The sequence below is a fragment of the Furipterus horrens genome, unplaced genomic scaffold, assembly GCF_987537825.1.
Source record: "Furipterus horrens unplaced genomic scaffold, mFurHor1.1.pri manual_scaffold_7, whole genome shotgun sequence".
In the NCBI taxonomy this organism is placed as follows: domain Eukaryota; kingdom Metazoa; phylum Chordata; class Mammalia; order Chiroptera; family Furipteridae; genus Furipterus; species Furipterus horrens.
Window position 1 is genome coordinate 136,064,669 of NW_028327177.1, and position 18,019 is coordinate 136,082,687.

Here is an 18,019-nt window from a genome sequence, read left to right on the forward strand (position 1 = left end):
GCTGGGACTGTTGACCGTGGGAAGAGTGAGGCTGGGGACCTGCGCCAAGGGCCCCTGGCACCAGGCGGGGAGGGTTCTCTCTGCTGGCTGCAGAGCTGCCTCTGGGTGTTCTGTCTCCTGGCATCTCTTTTTGCTGAAAAATTGACCAGGTTGCAGAATTTCTCACTCCTCTGCTAAGAAAAATCCCTCCTTCCTGCAGGCTTCCAGCAGAATTCAGGAAGTGAAACAGAGGCGCTTTCATTGCTGGGGGCCGTCCACCCTCGCTCTGCTTCAGCCTTGTCTGTGTCCTCTGCCTGAAAGGAGCCCTTTGCTTGGTGTGCCAGGATTTGCCGGAGCCAGAGAGCACCCAGGCCTGTGGCGACTTTGTTCCTGAACCCCATGTGGCGCCTCAGAAATGCCTGCGTATGTTAGGGTTGGGGAGGCAAGGTGCATGGGAGCCAGGAATCATTTTCGCACTGTGGTCTCATCACTTGGCTCAGTCCAGATGAGGCTTCCCACTTGTGCTGGCTCTGTGGCCTTTGGAAAGTTACCAAACCTCTCTGAGCATTCTGTTCCTCAACTATAAAATGGGGTTGGTAACAGTACCCAGCTGGGGGCTTGGGGGTGGGGGGAGGGGATGGCAGCAGGTGGTATCAGTTAGAGCCTCCAGCCAGGGCACTTGACACAGCCTCCTAGCTTCAGGAGGCCCTCAAAGTCTTTGCACCAAACCCTTTGTTTTGTTCATTGCTGTTGATTCTGCAAATATTTAACTGGGTCGTTAGCAGATGTCCTGGGTGGGGGACCAACCCATGCCTTTAAGGAGCTCACAGCTCGTGAGAGACCTGGGAGCTGGACAAGTGTGGAGGAAGGCATGCAGGGGGTGGCAAATAGAGAGAGGCTTTTTCCAAAGTGTTCCCCATGAAGTAAACGCCATGTGACTAGATGTCACACAGAGAAAGGTTTCGCAGCGAAGCAGGCTGGGAAGTGTCGGTGTATAGATATGACGGTAGAACCAAGAAAGGGGCCCGATTCTGAGAATCTGGAAATCATAATGTCAACGACAATGATTATTTTTGAGGGCTTACTATGTGCCTGCCACAGAGGTAAGTGCCTTATGGGGGGTTATCTCATTTCACAGAATTCAGTCACTTGGATCTGCTCTTTTACTGTTGACAGTGCGGTGGTTCCTCGCTCGACTGATGGGCTAAAGTTTGGTCTTTTCACTTCAAGAGGGGCTTCTCAGGGCAATGGGATACTGTTCAGCCTTAAAAAGGAATGGGGTTCTGACACAGGCTAAATATTGGAAGAGCCTTGAGGACATGATGCTGCGTGAAACAAGCGGGGCAGAGAAGGACAAATACCGCAGGATTCCAATCGTAGGAGGCATTCGGAGTAGTGAATTCACAGAGTACAAAGGAGGCTGGTTGCTTGCCTGGGGCTGGCGGGAGGGGAGACCGGGGAGCTGTTTAAAGGGGACAGCGTTTCAGTTCTGCAAGATGAAAAGACTCTGGAGGTTGTTTGCCCAACGGTGCAAATGTACTTAACACGGCTGAGTCAGACATTTAAAGATGAGTAAGATGGTACATTTTAATGTTATATTCTTTCATTCATAATAAAAAACATCAATACCGCTTGGACAAAAAAAATAGTCACGTGAGAATTAAAATTCAGAAATCATGGGGTATGAGGTACCTCAAATATGGTGTCCATATGAATACACCCATGTATGTAGTTAATTATTTTAACTGCGGTTTCAGATGTGAAAATAAATTGGAGTAGTTGTATTGTACTTTTTTTTTTTTTTTTTAAGGGGGGGCCTCTTGAGCCTTTGAAGACTTTGTCCGTTGCTACGCATAAAAACTGTACTCTGGACTTCAAAATGGCTGCTTGCGTTCCCTTTTGAGGCTTGAGTGAGCATTTGCTGATGTCGCCAACATTTGTTATTTTTTTAGAAAGTGTTTGTACTTGAACTGTTTCTGGGTTAAGGGTATGACAACTGTAAATTGAAGCAAAGGCACCAGGAAGAAGGAACAGTAATGGCTTAGGGCTAGTGAGCAGCATGTAGGCCAACTCCCTCATCTTATAGACAATGAAAGCAAAAGTTATATAATCCGTGCTGTACACTCTTGTTAGGAAACATATCTTTTCGTCCCTTTTTTAAAAATAAAAATAAAAATAAATAACATTGATTTGAACAGATTCATCCTAGTTTTCAGCCGGGTAACGGCATTTTGCTAAAGAAGCAAATATTTCCAATGTCTCTGTACCGATCACGTAGAATACATCTAAGTACAGGTTAAAGAAGGTCTCAGCGAGAGTTCCATCTGCAAATGGGTTGGAAAACCTTCAGAAGTCCACGTTCATGATCTCCCGTGCCTCCATGCAAGGCAGCCTTCTGTGTCGGGAAATTCATGCCTGCTCTGAACCTGCCTTTTCACAGCTGCCTAGCTGACTTCTCTGTGGCTGTGCTGTCATTTTCGCTGTGGTCCAGTGTATTTGTCTGCTTAGCACTGTTTCAAGCATGTCGTGAATGAAACCACAGCCTGCCTTGAATTCTGCAGTGCTTTGATCAAAACCGTGGAATCTGATTGACAGTCCCCTGGCTTGAAGGAAGCCGTTTGCAGAATTTGCAGCCTGCACCCTCATCATCTTGGGGACCTTATTTTCTAAGGATCATGCCCATGAAGACTCTTAGTAACTGTGTTCCTCCCTCTGTGTTGTCCCACAGATTCCCTGTAAGGAAGCCCCACTGGTGTGCCAGACCTAACGGGGGCCGTCCGCCCGACTGCGCCAGACTCCGGCAGCGGGACCCCCGATGGCAGTGGGCACCTCCCGGTGAAACCTGCCAAGCTGGACGCCACAGCTCTGCACGACGGCACTTTGGCCCACTCTGTGCCCTCTGCGGAGGTGTGCAACCATGCAGTCCTAGCCTGTGGCCCGGGCCTCCCTGAGGAGCACTATGTAAGCGAGGCTGTGGAAGATGCTCCCAGCTGCAGAGGGTACCGGGATGCCTGTACCATCACAGGTATGGGGCCTCTCCCTGCCGGGGAGGGAGGGAGGGAGGACTGGGGGAGGCTGCGGCCACAGGGACAGGTGGCGGGGAAGGGACGTGGGGGGTGGGGAGGGACCACCGGAGCCTGAGCGTTTGGATTGTGAGACAGGCCATCGAGAACCAACCTGTCTGAGATGAACTATCATGAAAGTTAAAGACGGACACATTGAACCCCGAGCAGCGTGTATGGCCATAGCAATGCTTGGTGTAATGTGGCCCCGTTCCCCTCTCTCTGAGGCTCAGTCTCTTCAGACACACGGTGCATGTCATGCATACACAGGACAGAGCAGTTTTGTCGGATGCCATCATGGAAACTACACGCAATGGCCTTGCACATTGTCAGGATTTGCACAGACATCGGTTCTAACGGGTGCCTGTGCCCGTCCTACCTCCCAGTGTCCCAGGAACAGGGCTAGTCGCCTCCCGGGGTGCTGGCGACGTCTGCTGTCCAGCGCATCATGCTAGAACCTTGCTCATTTCTTTCCCCCATGGGATCATTGGGACAGAGCTTGGAGCCCGCTCAAGGGAGGGCTCTGGGTGGAGGTGGTGGCGGTCGGTGTATGGAGTAGCAGCCAGGAGTGTAATTATAGTTAAAGCCAGTTGTGCACATAGTGCAGTCCGCTTTGCTTCTCATTTTTGTCTGCGGACTTTACATTAGTGCCCAGTGGCCATGTGAACTAATGCCCCATGACAGCTTCAAACGTGCGCGTTTCCTTCCAGTGGCTTTTCGTTGTTCCATCTCACCAGTGAAGCGTGGAGGCCCCACCCCCACCCCCGTGGGTCAGGATCCCAGCCTGGGTGCCTTGCCCCCGTGCTGAGCACCCCGTCCCACAGGCGACCCACACTTGTCCACTAATCCCGCCCGGCCTGCCCGCTCACGGAAGGACCCGGCTCCAAAGTCTCCCCTCTCTACTGCGGCTCCCGTTTCCCCTTGCTCGTGGACCTTTCCAGTTGGCACAAAGACATGCTCTGATCACTCTTTATTATTATTATTATTGTTATTATTATTTTATGATGGCTCTCTTCTTGAAAGGAATCCTTCTTGGCCCCTCTGTCTGCAAAGCCAACGCTCAGGTCTCTGCTCCTTGGTTTGCGGACCCCATTTTCTCTTTGTCCGCTCTCTCCCACATCCAGTGCGAGCAGGTTTGTGACCCCACCGTTCCCCCAGCGCTCATGGCCTTGTTCAGTCCAGGGGTCCGTCCTCAACCTTCATTGTCTTGCCTTTTTGGCAGGAGTTGGTGCTGCTGACTGCTCCCTTCCCCTGGAAATCCAGTCTTCCCTTGGCTCCTGATCCCCACTGTCTGGGTTCTCCCACCTTGTTGGTTGCCCCCTCTCCTCTCCCAGGCCTGGGGGTGTGGGAGGGCCTGGGGCTCAGCCCTTCCAGCCCCTGGCTCACCCGCATACAGCCGTGCCCTCAGTGACCTCACCCAGTCTCCAGGATTTATAGTCTGCCTCTACACCGACCGCTCTCCGGCTCCTGTCTGCAGCCTGGACCTTCCCCCGAAAGGCCAGACACATTGGTCTAACCCACACCATTTTCCCTCGGGTGCCTGGAAGGTGTCTCAGACTCCTCATTTCCACCTGCACCTACTTTCCACCCGCCCAGTTGCCCACACCGAAAACCAGGGAGGCATCCGGCACCTCTGTATTTCTTTCCCACGCCAGTTTGCTGGGAAGCCTGTTGGCTCTCCCTTCCAGAATCCGTCTTTCTCCCCCCAGCCCCCCAGCATCCACCCTGGTCCAAGCCCCCTTCACCTCACGCCTGGATCATTGCACTGGGCTCCTCGTGGGGCCTCCTGCTTCCCCACCTGCCTCAGTCCATTCTCCGCAGCCAGGAGAGAGGCTTTCCCAGGACAAAGTCAGATGGTTGAGCTCTTCTGCTTAAACTTCTGGTGGGCTTCTTCCTGATCATAGCCTGTGAGGGTCTGAGTGACAGAGCTCCCCTGCTTCTCTGACCTGGCTCCTCCGTGCCTGCTCCCCTCTGGGCACAAGGGCCTCCTTGCTCATCTGTAGACATACAGGAACATCGCACAGGGCCCTTGTTCCTGCAGCTTTCCAGCCCCTGGATCACCTTCACCCCCAATGTCTTTATGATTCCTTCTTCCCTTTCTCTAGCTGGCATTTCATTAGAAATATTCTCACCCTGCAGAAAGAGGGGTCCCCCGTCTTCCCCATCTTCCTTTCCTGCTTTATCTTTCTCCCCAGACTTAGTCCTGCACTACACTTGCAGCATATTAATAGAACATAAACTAACCTCAGGGCAAGGACTTTGTGTGCCCCTGAGTCCCAGTGACTGCAGAAGCACCTGTATGTGGCCTGAGCTCAGTAAACATTTGTTGGGTAAATAAGATGTCATTTAATTTTTACTGCATCCGTATGAAGCAGGGACTGTCATCCCCTTTTTACAGGTAAAGAGACTGAATCATGAAAGGTTTAGCATCCTGCCTAAGATCTGTGCGCTCTGAGGAGTGGGACGTGCACCCAGGTCACAGCCCTGGGGCACATGTTCTCTGCCACCCAGGAGTACAGTCTAGTTGCAGAGCCAGATGAGCGAGTGGGAGCTGGGTGTGCACTGTAGTTAGCACAGTGATGGGCACGGGCACACAGGAGAGCACCAGGGAGGGTGCCTGACCAAGCCTTGGAGGGAAAAAGGTAGGAGAAGACCAGGAGGGCTTCATGGAGGAGGCAATGTCCCAGCTGCATCTTCATTTACCCAAACATATGAACTAATCCCTGGGATTCTTGTAGCATCTGTGCCAGTGAAATCCAGGAAATGTCCAACCTGCTTAGGCAGTTTCACTTTCTCTGAACGTGACAACCGAGGGCGAAGAAATGGCAGAATGTAGTGCTGAAATCTCAAACCATATAGGGCGTGGTGACTGAGAGTTCCTTGCTGGGACACCTGTGGCAGGCTCCATGGGGCAGCTGAGAAGTAGAGCTCCGTTCTGTCACGTTTGGCAGCAGCTTGGTAAACAGGAGGGGTATTCACAGGCAGTGTTACCTGTTGAAGGTGCAGATCACGCTTGGGTTCCAGTCTCATGAGAAGCTCATGGAGAGGGAGACACGAAATGAAAAACATTCTCAGAGTGACCTAGAGTATCCCCGGGGATGCATGTGTGGACTCCCAGGGCTTTGCCAAGTGCAGTCCTGCGGGACCACTTGGCATCTGGCCCCTGATAAATACACTCCCGCCCCCTGTTCCCAGGGAGCGCTGAAATGAACAGGAGAGTTTTTGTTCTTCTTAAAATTTTCGGCAAAGCCAAATTCCCTTCACAAAGCCCTGCTCCCCTACCCCCAACCTGGGGATATCACATTTTCGGGTGCGTCAGCCTCTGTTTGGGGCGGCTGTACAAGATGAGCTGATAGGGTGCCCAGGCGTCCTGGAGTTACGTAACCCATTGTGCGTCCAGGGCAGCTCCCAGTCTTAGGATTTGCCCCAACAAGCAAACTGGGAAAAGTGCTGAGGAAGGCGTGGGCAGGTGGCCGTGCCGAGGTGCTGCCCGGCTGGGCTCTCGTGGCGAAGTCCCTTCTCTCTCTGAGTTGCCTTTGGAGCTGATTTCTGCACATGGCATTGGCGTTGCCATTCAGGCAGCCCATCAGGGCCCCGCCTCTGCCAGGACTCTGCCGGGAGGAGGTCATTCGGACGAACTCGGGTGGTGAGTGTGCGTTTGCCCGTTTCGCTGATGTGTTTTCTCTGTGGTGTGGCCGGAAAGGAGAAAGGACCGTAGGGGATGTCATTTCTCTCCTGCTCTGTTCTGCTGGCCAGGTCATCCTCGGACATGTGGGAGAGAAATTGCAATATTGAGTCACTGATAGGCAGAGCAGAGGGATCTTAGCGGCTGGTCACCCCTCGCCCCCTCATCCAGGCTCAGAGGAGGGAGGGGGCGCAGGGCCACGAGCAGCAGGTCTGGATAGGGACCAGGCCTGCCGGATTCCCACCACGTTTCCCCCGACAGTTCTTTGCAACAGCTGAACAGGGTCTCCAAGGTCCCCCTGGCCTCCCCAGCTGCCTTCTCCTAATCCTGTGTCTTTCTCCGGGTTTCTTCGAGCCTTCACTGGTGTCTGAGTCAGCAAGGAAGTAGTCAAACGGTGAAGAACAGGGTGAGACACTGTCTCCCCCTTTTCTTCCCTCTTCGCTGCCCTCCCTTTTTTCCTTCACTGAATGTTCTTGGCCGTGTGCCTCAGACCCACACCCCAGCTGTGGAGAGCTTGCTAACCAGGTCTGCTCCGGCTGGTCTCCCCCTGTGGGGCTGGTGCTCCATCTCACTTCCCTGGACTGATCTGAGTCCCATCTGGTTTCTGTCCTGTCTGGATGCTGTTCCCCCAGAGCTGTCTGGGAGGTGGGGCTCCTCTGTCCCCCGTCTGGTCACATTTAGATGTCAAGAGGTTGGAGACTTTGCATGAGAGAAGATTGTGGAGCTGCTGCGAATGTCTGTGTGTGTGGCTGCAGGTTTATTCAGTAATTCCGTTCAAGGGCAGCTTTTTGCTGGGGTCCATTGCGGAGAACTGGCCTGGCCCCCAGAGCCTTGGGGGTGGGCGGAGGTGTGGATGACTAGCTGTGACCCCATTGAGAATGGCTCTGTGTGCACTTCGAGGGGCGGTCCTGCCTGGTCTTTACAGGCCACCACAATTTAGGGTTTGTTCCCTGTTTCTCACTGATTTAAGCCTTCAGACTCAAGGGTCTATTGGCTAGAAACATGCTCAAATAAAATATTATGGATTTCTTTTAAGAGTTAACTTTCAGGTCTTGTTTATCAATTCCTGTCTAAAATAAAATTTTTAATGTGTCTTCCATCAAAAATTTACCATCTAATTGCTACGTACTTGACTACATGAAACGGAAGAATAGACAGTTGAAATATTCCTTTTTTTCATAGAATGAGTCGGTGTGAGTTTGGATTGAGGACATTAAAACTTTTTTTCTAAATTGGTAACTGAGAAATGTTTTTTGTTCCTTCTCTTACCAGAATCTGCCCTATTTAACAGTTGGTTTTTGCAATTGTAATGCTGGAGTGGGGCCCTGTTAGGCTGATTTCTAGGGCTAACTAATCTTTAGCAAACCCACAAAAACACCTCTTTTAAGGTGCTCTAAATGATTTTGACAAGACCCGCTGATCTCCCCCATTTATTTTTCACTAGTGAAGTACAACATTTATCACACAGGGTTTTTGACACAAATTGCAACATTTAGTTAAAATGTATTAGTAAGATTCCTGACCTCGGATGGGGTGGGGGGTGGGGGTGGGAGAAGCTACATTTCCAGGTGCTTGATACATTTTTGTTCTTCTCCTAATTGGTTTTCGTTCTGAATTTGAAACAAGTCTTTAAGGTATGTAACGTATTAGTGTTAGTCTTTCCTCGCTTCAAACCATTTCAGGAAGCTGACAAATAATAAATTATAATGAAAAAATTAAAGCGTAATCTTATTAAAGAATGGATCAGGGGTGCTTTGCAGGACTTCAGAACATTGATCCCAGCCACGAATAGCATTCCTCATAGTGCTCCTTTAGATGCTAAGCTTCTTAATGGATTTACAGTAATTTGATTTGCACGTCTGGGAGTGAGCTCCCTTCCGAAGCACACACAGTTTGCCGAGGCGCTGTCCTTTCGGTGTGACCAGATCGGGGTTCAGAGGCAGTTGCTGGGCAAGGGGCCAGGCACGGACCTCTGCCTGCAGCACCCTGCTCTTCCCACACAGCCGAGTTCTGCTGCCGGGGCTTTCCAGGGATTTACAGGCCTTGAGGGTGGGCGTGGATGTGCCCCTGGCCACATGGCTCACAGGTGACTCTGGGACTCATGGCCCCATGAGAAACTTTGAGTCAGAAGCTTGTCTGTGTTCGCTGAGCCCTGCTCTTATGTGAACATGGACAAATGAGCAAATCAAGCTGAAATTGTCATGAACTGAAACTTTATAACTGTAATTAGATCAGAAATGAATCAGATTTCATAAATCCTGTGTTAGTCAGGGCTCTCCAGAGAAACAGAACCAACAAAATATATACATAGCCCTGGCCGGGCGGCCCAGTTTGTTGGAGCGTTGTCCCATACACCAAAAGGTTGCGGGTTCGATCCCCAGTCCGGGCACATGCATGAGAGGCAATCCATTGATGTTTTGCTCTCACATTGATGTGTCTGTCTGTCTGTTTGTCTCTCTCTTTCTCAAATCAGTTAACATCCTGGGGTGAGGATTAAAAAATATATATGTATACACACATATATATGCCTATATATGTATGATGTTTATTATAAGGAATTGACTCACATGCTTCTGGAGGCTGACAAGTCTCAAGACCTGCAGTCAACAAGCTGGAGGGAGACTCAGGAGAGCTGATGGTGTAGGTTCAGGCCAAAGACCAGCAGGCCTGCAACCTAGGGAGAGCCAGTGTTTCAGTTGGAGTCCAAAGGCAGGAGAAAGCTGACGTCAGATCAAAGGCAGTCAGGCACGGGGAAATCCTGTCTTCCTCATGGGAACGTCAGCCTCTTTATTCAGACCTTCAGCTGATTGGATGAGGCCCACCCATACTGGGGAGGGCAACCCGCTTTGCTCCATTTACCAATATAAATGTTAGTCGTTCAAAAAACATTCCCAGAATAATGTTTGACACATGTCTGGGCACCCTGTGGCCCCGTCAAGTTGCTACATAAAATTAGCCATCACCAGTGCTAACAAAGGCTGACAGTTGCTCTGTGCCTGGCTGGCTTCCCAACACCGCTTTGGGGACTCGTTTTGTCCTCAGCGCAACCCTGCCAGATGGGTACAATCGTCACCCACACTTTTAAGGAGGCGTAGAGAGAAGCTGTCCTCTCGTGGGAAACAGGGGTCCTTGGGGTTTAGACCCAGCAGTGTTGTGCTCTGACCTTATTTAAGTTACCTTCCTTCATTCTGGATTTTTCTCTTTTTAAAAAAATAATTTTGTTTCACTAGGGTTTTAAATTACAAAAATAACATATGCAAGTGGTAAAACTTGAAATGGTACCAAAATGTAGTCAATGCAGAATAACTCCACCATTTATACTGTTTTAAAAACTCATTCCAGGAAGTTCTGATGCACATAATTCCTTTCCTAAAAACCACAAGCGGGACCCTATCATAGACCCTGACCTGCCTTGAAAAGATTTCACAACAATCACAGTATGTGTGATATTGCCTTACTCTTTAAATAGCTGCATAGTCTCCCATTGTGTGGCTCTATCATTATCATCATTTACTTATTTAAACCAGAAGATGTAATGTTTCTTTTTATAAGAAACATTTTGTAATTTCTCCTTTATGAATCTGAAATCAATAGGTAACCAGCTCTCTTAAATGCATACTTTTATAAGAACCTTACTGTCATGTAAAGGAGAAACTAGAGTAAGAGGATGGAACCTGGGTCTCGTTGTAACCGTGGCCATGACCATGGCCTCATTGGGATGCATAATGAGCAGCCCCTGCAGGCAGAATTGCTGTGAAGGTGGCAGCTGCAAAGGCTACTCATTGTACTTGGCCGCTCAAGGTCCAGGAAAAGTGCCACTGTTTTTGGCAGTCCCCTCCTCAAGGATGCTTCCAGTTGTTCTCAGCTTTTGCTTTTAACAGTGCCCTAAGGAATGTTCTTGCATGTGATTCTTTGGGGTCGCTTCTCCTACAGTCTCTAAGCTGACGGGGGTGTGCATGTAGGGCTTGCTATGTGTGTCTCACGTCACTGCCCCACAGAGTGCCTGCACCTGTCGCGTGCCTCGCACCAGCACAGGGAGTGGCAGTTTCTGGCAATTTCTTGCCAAGTCTGGCTATTGTCAGTCCTTTTCATCTTGGTTAATCAGATAATGACGAAAAATGGTATTTCGTCTTGTTTGATAGCTTTTAAATTGTGAACGCGTCTCTGCCTCCTTTCTGTCATGCTTCGTTTTCTGAGAACAGCCTGTTTTTGTCTTGGCTCGTTTTTCTGGTGGGTTGTTGGCCTTTAAGAGTTACAACTGAGTTTCTGTTGTGTGCACAGAGACAGGGCCTTGTGCCAGCTTGTGATTCTTTTATAATTTAAAAGAGAGAGAAACGTCTTAAAATAGTTACCCAAATTTCTACTGAACTATGACTGTGTTTCATATTCATAGAGAAGTACAGGGTGATAATAGATTGTGTAAAGGGGATTTCTGATTTGGCATTTCCAAGAAAGCGTCTATGGAAAAGTATTTAAGCAGAAGTCTGAAGGTTATGTAGGAGTGAGCGGGGTAAGGAGGAAGGGAAAGAGCATGAGCAAAGGCCCTGTGGCAGGAAGATGTTGATAAAGATAATAATGGCTCACGCTGACAGAGCACTTACTATGTCCTAGACATTGTCCTAAGTGTCTTTTATATCCAACATTGTTTCATTCTCATCTCTCAGTTACCTATTGCGGTGTAACAACTTTCCCCAAGCCTTGGCAGCGTAAAACATCAAGCATTTACTACTGTAGAAAACAGTCTGGCGGTTTCTCAAAGGTTACACGTAGGGACTGTGTGCCTTACCAGGTCTACTGCTTGTTATACAATCAAGACATGAAAACGTAAGTCCACACAAAACCTTACATGCAAGTGGGCCAAGCAGTATAATTCATAATTGCCAAAAGGTAGAAGCAACCCAAGGGTCCGTCCATCATTGGAAGGATAAACAAAATGTGGTCTATTTCCTACCATGGAATATTGACCGGTAGTTTGCAAATACAAAAGGGCTGCAGGGGATGTCTCTGTGCCCACATGTTTGTGCAAATATGTGATGAATGCGCTTGTGAGAATCTCTGCAGTGGGGGCTTGAGTTGTGATGGGTATTGCCAGAGAAGTTGGACTCTTTCTATGGTTCAGAAAATGTAAGGCAGTGTCTGGGCCGACACCCTGGGCACCCTGGGCCGTGGCAAACGTTTGCTCTTTGCCGGCCGAGCTGTAGAAGGCAGCCGCACACCTGGTCTTGGTCTGTATTCCTCTCAGGATGTGGGTGTTGAGTATTTTGGGGTGTTTCCTAAATAAATGCTTCGTAACAGTTCCTATTTTTAGCTCCTGAGTAGTTACCTCCATAATTCTAAATAAGATGATAATTATTATTTATACTTTAGTTACCAACCATAGAGAGGGCCTCACTGACTTGCTGTGAGGATTAAATACAGGCGGAGTACTCAGCATGCTGTTGGCACATGGCAGGGGCTCACGTCTCTGTTTTCTTCTTTGATACTATTGTCTGTCTCTCTACCATCAGTCTGTCTGTCTAGGTACCTACCTACCTAGCTCCTTACCTGTCATCTCTGCCTGCCTTTTTGTCTGTCTTACTATCATCATCCATCTGGATCTGGCCTGCAGGGAAATCCTGGGATTCCTGCTGCTGCGTTAGAGGTGGAGGGCGAAGGGGGCGGGACAGCAGCTGGCACGGTGAATTTAATGTGATTTTCATGCAGTTCCCCTGTGTGCAGGCCCCTTCCCCATTATCGTCTGTCTTCTTGTTGTCTGTGAGGCTGGGGCCCCTGGCCCCCTCCTCCGTATTCTGGGCCCAGGCTCATTCTGTCCTTTCTTCCATCAACACCCCCACCTGCGTCTCAGCAATGGGTTCATCTTTTATTCACTGATGACCCTTCCCTCCTTCCCTCGCCCTTTAGGTTCTTTACTGTCCTCTGGGTTCCCAGGCTGGGCCCCCTCTGTCAGAGAGACTGTGCAGCTTGCTCTGCTGGGAGGGGCAGGGCTGGGAGGCCATGGTGTGGCCTCAGGGAGTGGCAGGCCTTGCTGGCTCCTGAGGTTGTTCAGGAGGCAGAACTTGTCTCTCCTCTTGACTCATGGAATGATGGATTTATTGGGGCAGAGCGGGGAGCAAGTGACCTATTTTTGTGAAAATACTTAGAAAGTTCTGAAGCTCTGTAGGAAGTCCAACAGAACTTTCTGTAATGAGAATACTCTCAATTAAACTGTCTTCCTAGACCTTGTAGCGTATGACCCCTGCTTTACAAACAATTACTAGTTGATTGTAGAAGTGACTAGAATCTGTGCATCATTTGTAAAAAGGATTTTAAAGATGCTTCCCTTTATATTATTTCGTATTTGTCCCCAAAATTCTTGAACTCTTAAGGTTCTTGCTCAAACTGTTCTCGCTTCTCTTCTGTATACTTCTTTTTATTAGATAATCAGGATTTTTCTGTGTGGGTGTGTGTGGGTGTGTCTTTTTGCTTTGGCTTCTAGGAAGCTCACTGCCTTCGGTTTTCATTGAGTAGCTGTTCTGGTAAAACTCTGTCCTTTGCCAACTCCCACCTCCCTCCCTTTAATACACTTACAGGTTCCTCTTCTTTTACGCTGTTCTCATGGTTCTATTGGAATCTTCCTGGACACGCATGGGGTTTAAGAGGAAATACATGAATGTCGGCCCACTGTGCCTTCTCAGGGTGCCATGGACTTGCTCCTGTGGGAAGTCTACCCTTCCGCCGTATTTCATCCCAAATAGGCCATCAGTGTGGCTTCCTCAGGTTTGGGGCGAAGAGGCCTGGGTGTGACTCACAGCTGTAGCATTCATGGTGTGACCTTGGGCAAATCCTCTAGTCTCTGAACCTGTTTCTCTGTCTCTAAAGTGGACATGACAACCAGAGCCTCAGAGTGGCTGTTGATCCTCTGTGTGGTAATTCCTACTAAGTTCCTGGTGCTGCGGTGCAGGAAGGAGTCCCATAATTATTATATTAATAATGCTTCTTACTTATGGCTCAGCTTACTCCCCAATTTCTGCCAAGCTGCTTCCAGCCGGCACAGTTTACAATGGAATCTGCTAGTACAGTACTTGCCCATTGGCCCCATCTGACACGTCACTCACTGCCTGGGAGCTTGGATTTTGAATTCCAGAGTGAGGAGCCACACTGCGGATCACCCACTGGGCGTACCCTTATATAAGCAGGGGTCCCCACATAGTTCCTGATTTCCCAGACTTCTGTCCTGGAAAACAAAATGAACAGACACTTCCACTCCTGCCCTCCAGCCCATGTTGGAGTAGGAGGCCCAGGGCTGAGCCCCAGGATGGGGCTCCCCATCAGCCCCGTTGTGCTCCCTGAGTTCCCCTGGGGCCTCCGGGAGCCCAGGTGCCGTGCGCAGTGAGGGGGCAGCTGGTTTCCTCCGGAACTGGGCTGTGTCCCGTGGGCGCGAGGGAAGCTAAAGCAAAGGGCTGCGGGGTTACAGCCCCCGAGTGAGCCAGTTCTGACCAGGACCAGGACCTCCATGTTCCAGAAGGCCTTCCGCCCTAGCTGTGTTTCGGTCTATACGCTGGAACACGTGGGAGTGCCAAACTGAGCCTCCTGCGTAGGAGAGGAGGAAGGTCTTGCTTCTTGATGGTTGGAAAGACGATAGGAGGCTAAGCCTGTGGTCATGGGGACCCTGACTATCCTTCTCTTCTCTCGGTTGGCATTCTGTTCTCAGTCTCAGCCCAACATGCTATCTGATAAATTGAATTATACTTTTTTTTTCCTGTATGGAGCAAAGCTCATAACAGAGGATTCAGGTGCAGGTTTGAACTTCATTGCTCGAAGTTACTTCACCTCTCTCCCTCCCTAGCTGTGTGGGGGTCTGTGGGGAGTACAAATGGGAAGGGGCAAATCTGAGCTTGAGGAAAGGCCTGCAAATCTTCTGGTGCCTGCCCTCCTTCCTTTGCCAGGACCAGGAGGCAGGGAGTGGGCCTGTCCAGGTGCGGATGCAGCACCACCTAGTGGGCCAGGGAAGCACTAGCAACAGGAATGGCAGGCAGCCTTGACCTTGACACCAGATACTTGCAGCACCCTGGGTTTACCACTTTTGAAAGGGACTGAGGGACTGTCCAGAGAGCCAGACAGGTAAGGCAGGCAACTTGATTTGTGTAGAGAGAACAAAAGAAACCCCTCCTCCCAACCCAATCCCTTCTCCTGCCACAATTCATCTTCCTTTCTTTTATTCTACCACTTCTGATCTTTGCTTATAAGAGCATGTATGAGAGGGTGGTCATGTTTTTCTCTTTAGGTGTGGAGATTCTGACAGTGGTATAATTTCAGTCCCACATGGTGAACCTTATTCTTCGAGTTATCAGTGGTTGTATCTTACATGATTTTAAATTGCATGTGTATTAGGCAGATTTGCTATAGGAACGCTGGGTAACAAACAGCTCCCAGATCCACAGTGGCCACATTTATTCCCCAATCATGGCTGTAGGTCACCGAGGACGGCCTGAGTTCCGCTTCAGCCTGTTTGACTTGTCACTCATCAGAGGATTGGGGATAAAAGGGCAGCAGCTGTCTGGGGCCACACTCTCTGGGCAGGGGATGGGGCCTCAAGAGGACAGACTCAGCCACACAGGCACATTGAAGGCTCTGGTTAGACATGCAGAAAGTTCCATCCACTCACATTTTACTGGCCAAAGCAAGTTCTATGGTCTGGCTCATAGTCACAGGGCTGCAAAATGAAATTTCATTCACAGCGAACAGCCTGGATTTTAGACGCTCCTCAGGGAACGAAGGAGTGACCTTGAATGGCGGAGGTACACTGGCGGTCCTCGGGAAAGGCCCCTGGCGTCAGTGACCTCCACTCTCACTGCTCATTCTCTTGGCCCTGCTGGGTGGGCGTGGGGAGGGAAGAAAGGACGTGGGCCCCTGTGGCTTGGAGCAGGGATTGGCATACTTTCCGTAAAGGGCCAGAATGTAATTATTTTAGGTTTGCTGATCCCATGGTCTCTGCCAAAACTATTCATTTGTGCTCTTGTAGCTGAAAGCATCCACGGGCAGTACCTGTAGGAACAGGTCTAACTGAGTTCCTACAAAATGTTATTTCTGAAAGCAGTCAGGGGCTGAGTTTCACTGTGGGCCATGGTATGTGGCCTTCTTGCCAAGACCTTTAAGGCCTGATCTGTATCAGGACATCAACTTAACAATAAGAAAGAAATAGCCCTTTTTATTTGGGAAGTGAGACTAGTAGTCCCCACCCACTGACCATTGTGGGGCTGTAAACAGTTCTATAGGCATTGAATTCCCTGCACAGCCAAAGCTATTGTTCATGAAATCTCGTTTTGTTATTAACCCATTTTCAGTAAAAATGTCTGAAAAAGGTATCACAGGCTCCTTGGGCCTTGCAGACAGCTAATGGGGAAGGCATGAACTGGGTTTCTGTTCTCAGAGATGTGGTCATGTTACTAACTGAAGTGAGCATGCCCAGTAGCCCTGCTTTTAAGTTCCCTGTGGTTGCATTGTGTGTGTGTGTGTGTATGTGTGTGTGTGTGTGACTGCTTCCTTGAGATAAAATTCACATACCATGTAATTCACCCATATAAAGTATATCATTTGATGGCTTGTAGTGTGTCCCTAGGGTTGTACAACCATCACCACGATTAATTTTGGAACATTTTTATCACCCCCAAAGAGAAACTCTAGATTCTTTAGCTGTCACCCCCTGTCTGCTCCCATGCCCCTCAATGTGGCTGCATATTTTTAAATAATTTTTTAAATTGTTTTTCTATTATAGTTCTCCCATTTTTTTTCCCCATTGTTCTTTGTCCCACCCACCCCTGCTCCCACAGTCAGTCCCCACCCTTCTGTCCATGTCCATGGGTCATTTATACCAGTTCCTTGACTAGACCCTTGCCCTTCTTTCCCTCCCCCTTTCCCCCTCCCCCTCCCCCTCCCCCCTGGTCACTGTCAGTCTGTTCCCTGTGTCCATGCCTCTGGTTCTATTTTGCTTGGTTGTTTGTTTTGTTCATTAGGTTCCTGTATTAGGTGAGATCATATATTATTTGTCTTTCGCCTCCTGGCTTATTTCACTTAGCAGAATACTCTCCAGTTCCATCCATGCTGTCGTAAAAGGTAGCAGTTCCTTCTTTCTGCTGCATAGTATTCCAGCTGCATTTTTAATAAGCTTTCAAAAAGTCAACTCTTGGTTTCTTCTGCCTTTGTTTGTTTTTTTAAGATTTTATTTATTTTTTTAGGGAGAGGGGACGGGAGAGAGAAAGGGAAGCATCAATGAGAGAGAGAAACATGCATTGGCTGCCTCCTGCCTGTGCCCTGGTTGGCGCTGAAGGTGCAACCCAGGCGTGTACCTGCCCTGACCGGGCTTTGATCCAGTGAGTTTTCATTTTGTGGGGTGACACCCAACCCACTGAGCCACACTGGTGAGGGCTGCCCCTGTTTTTCTTGACTCAAGGCTCACCCTTGCCTTGGAGGCACACCAGGGGATCTTCTCAAGTGACCGTTGTGCTATTCAAGTGTCTGTCTAATGGACACTCCCCTTGCTTCTGACATTGGTATATTGTGACTACATCGCCTGATAGGATGGCTTTCACATTTGCCTAATATTATAGCTTTATATTTTTTATTTGTGTTCTTTGTAGGAGGTTGCCCTTTGTCATTTTCCACATTTTGAATGTATGTCTGTGTGCGTTTGAAACCTGGCTCAAGTCTCATGCGGTATCATTTCCCTCTCAGATTTTATTTCTGTTATCTGTGTTAACTGTTTCTTATCCTTAGGCTGTAGTAATGTTTTTTGGGTGGGTTTGAAGTCTTTTAATATCCAGATGATCTCATTTGCTGTTCTGAAAAAGAAACCATTGTTCATTTATAAACAGAATTTCCTGTTCAGGAAATTATTTCGATTAACAATAAGATGGTTGGCTGCTTTGGGTGGTGGGGGCACAGTGGGTGTTATGGTTTCACATTTTCTTCTGTTACTAAGTTTTCCTGATTCGACACTTAACTCTGTATCTCGGAGTTTGCCCCTTGATGCTAACTGCCTTCGTTGTCCCCTGGTAAGAGCTCACTTTGGGGAGAAGAGGACAGGTGGGGAGATGTGAGTCCAGAACATTGCCAGGCAGCTGCTCAGGCCGTAGAGGGTCTATCTGTAAATATTGGGTGAAAGTGTTTTTGGAAAATAGAAAGCAGTTCTCAGGGTCAAAAGTCAATAATTTGAAAACAGGAGACTGGATCTGAACCCCACGTGGGAACCACGAAACCCAAGAAGTGGGAGGCAGATTGGTGAGATGAGGTCCAACCGTTATCCTACTTTTGCTGT

The 18,019-nt window shown here is 49.1% G+C and overlaps 1 protein-coding gene across 3 annotated transcripts in view; it reads left to right on the top strand.

Moving 5' to 3' along the window:
* Positions 1-2,731: 2,731 nt before the first annotated feature.
* TRAK1 (trafficking kinesin protein 1) overlaps positions 2,732-18,019 on the top strand; it is a 103,385-nt gene continuing 88,097 nt past the window's right edge. For all 3 annotated transcript variants that reach the window (XM_090284569.1, XM_090284570.1, XM_090284571.1), the window contains exon 1: positions 2,732-3,004. The gene's annotated coding sequence lies outside the window, so the exon portion shown is untranslated. The remainder of the gene's footprint in view (positions 3,005-18,019) is intronic.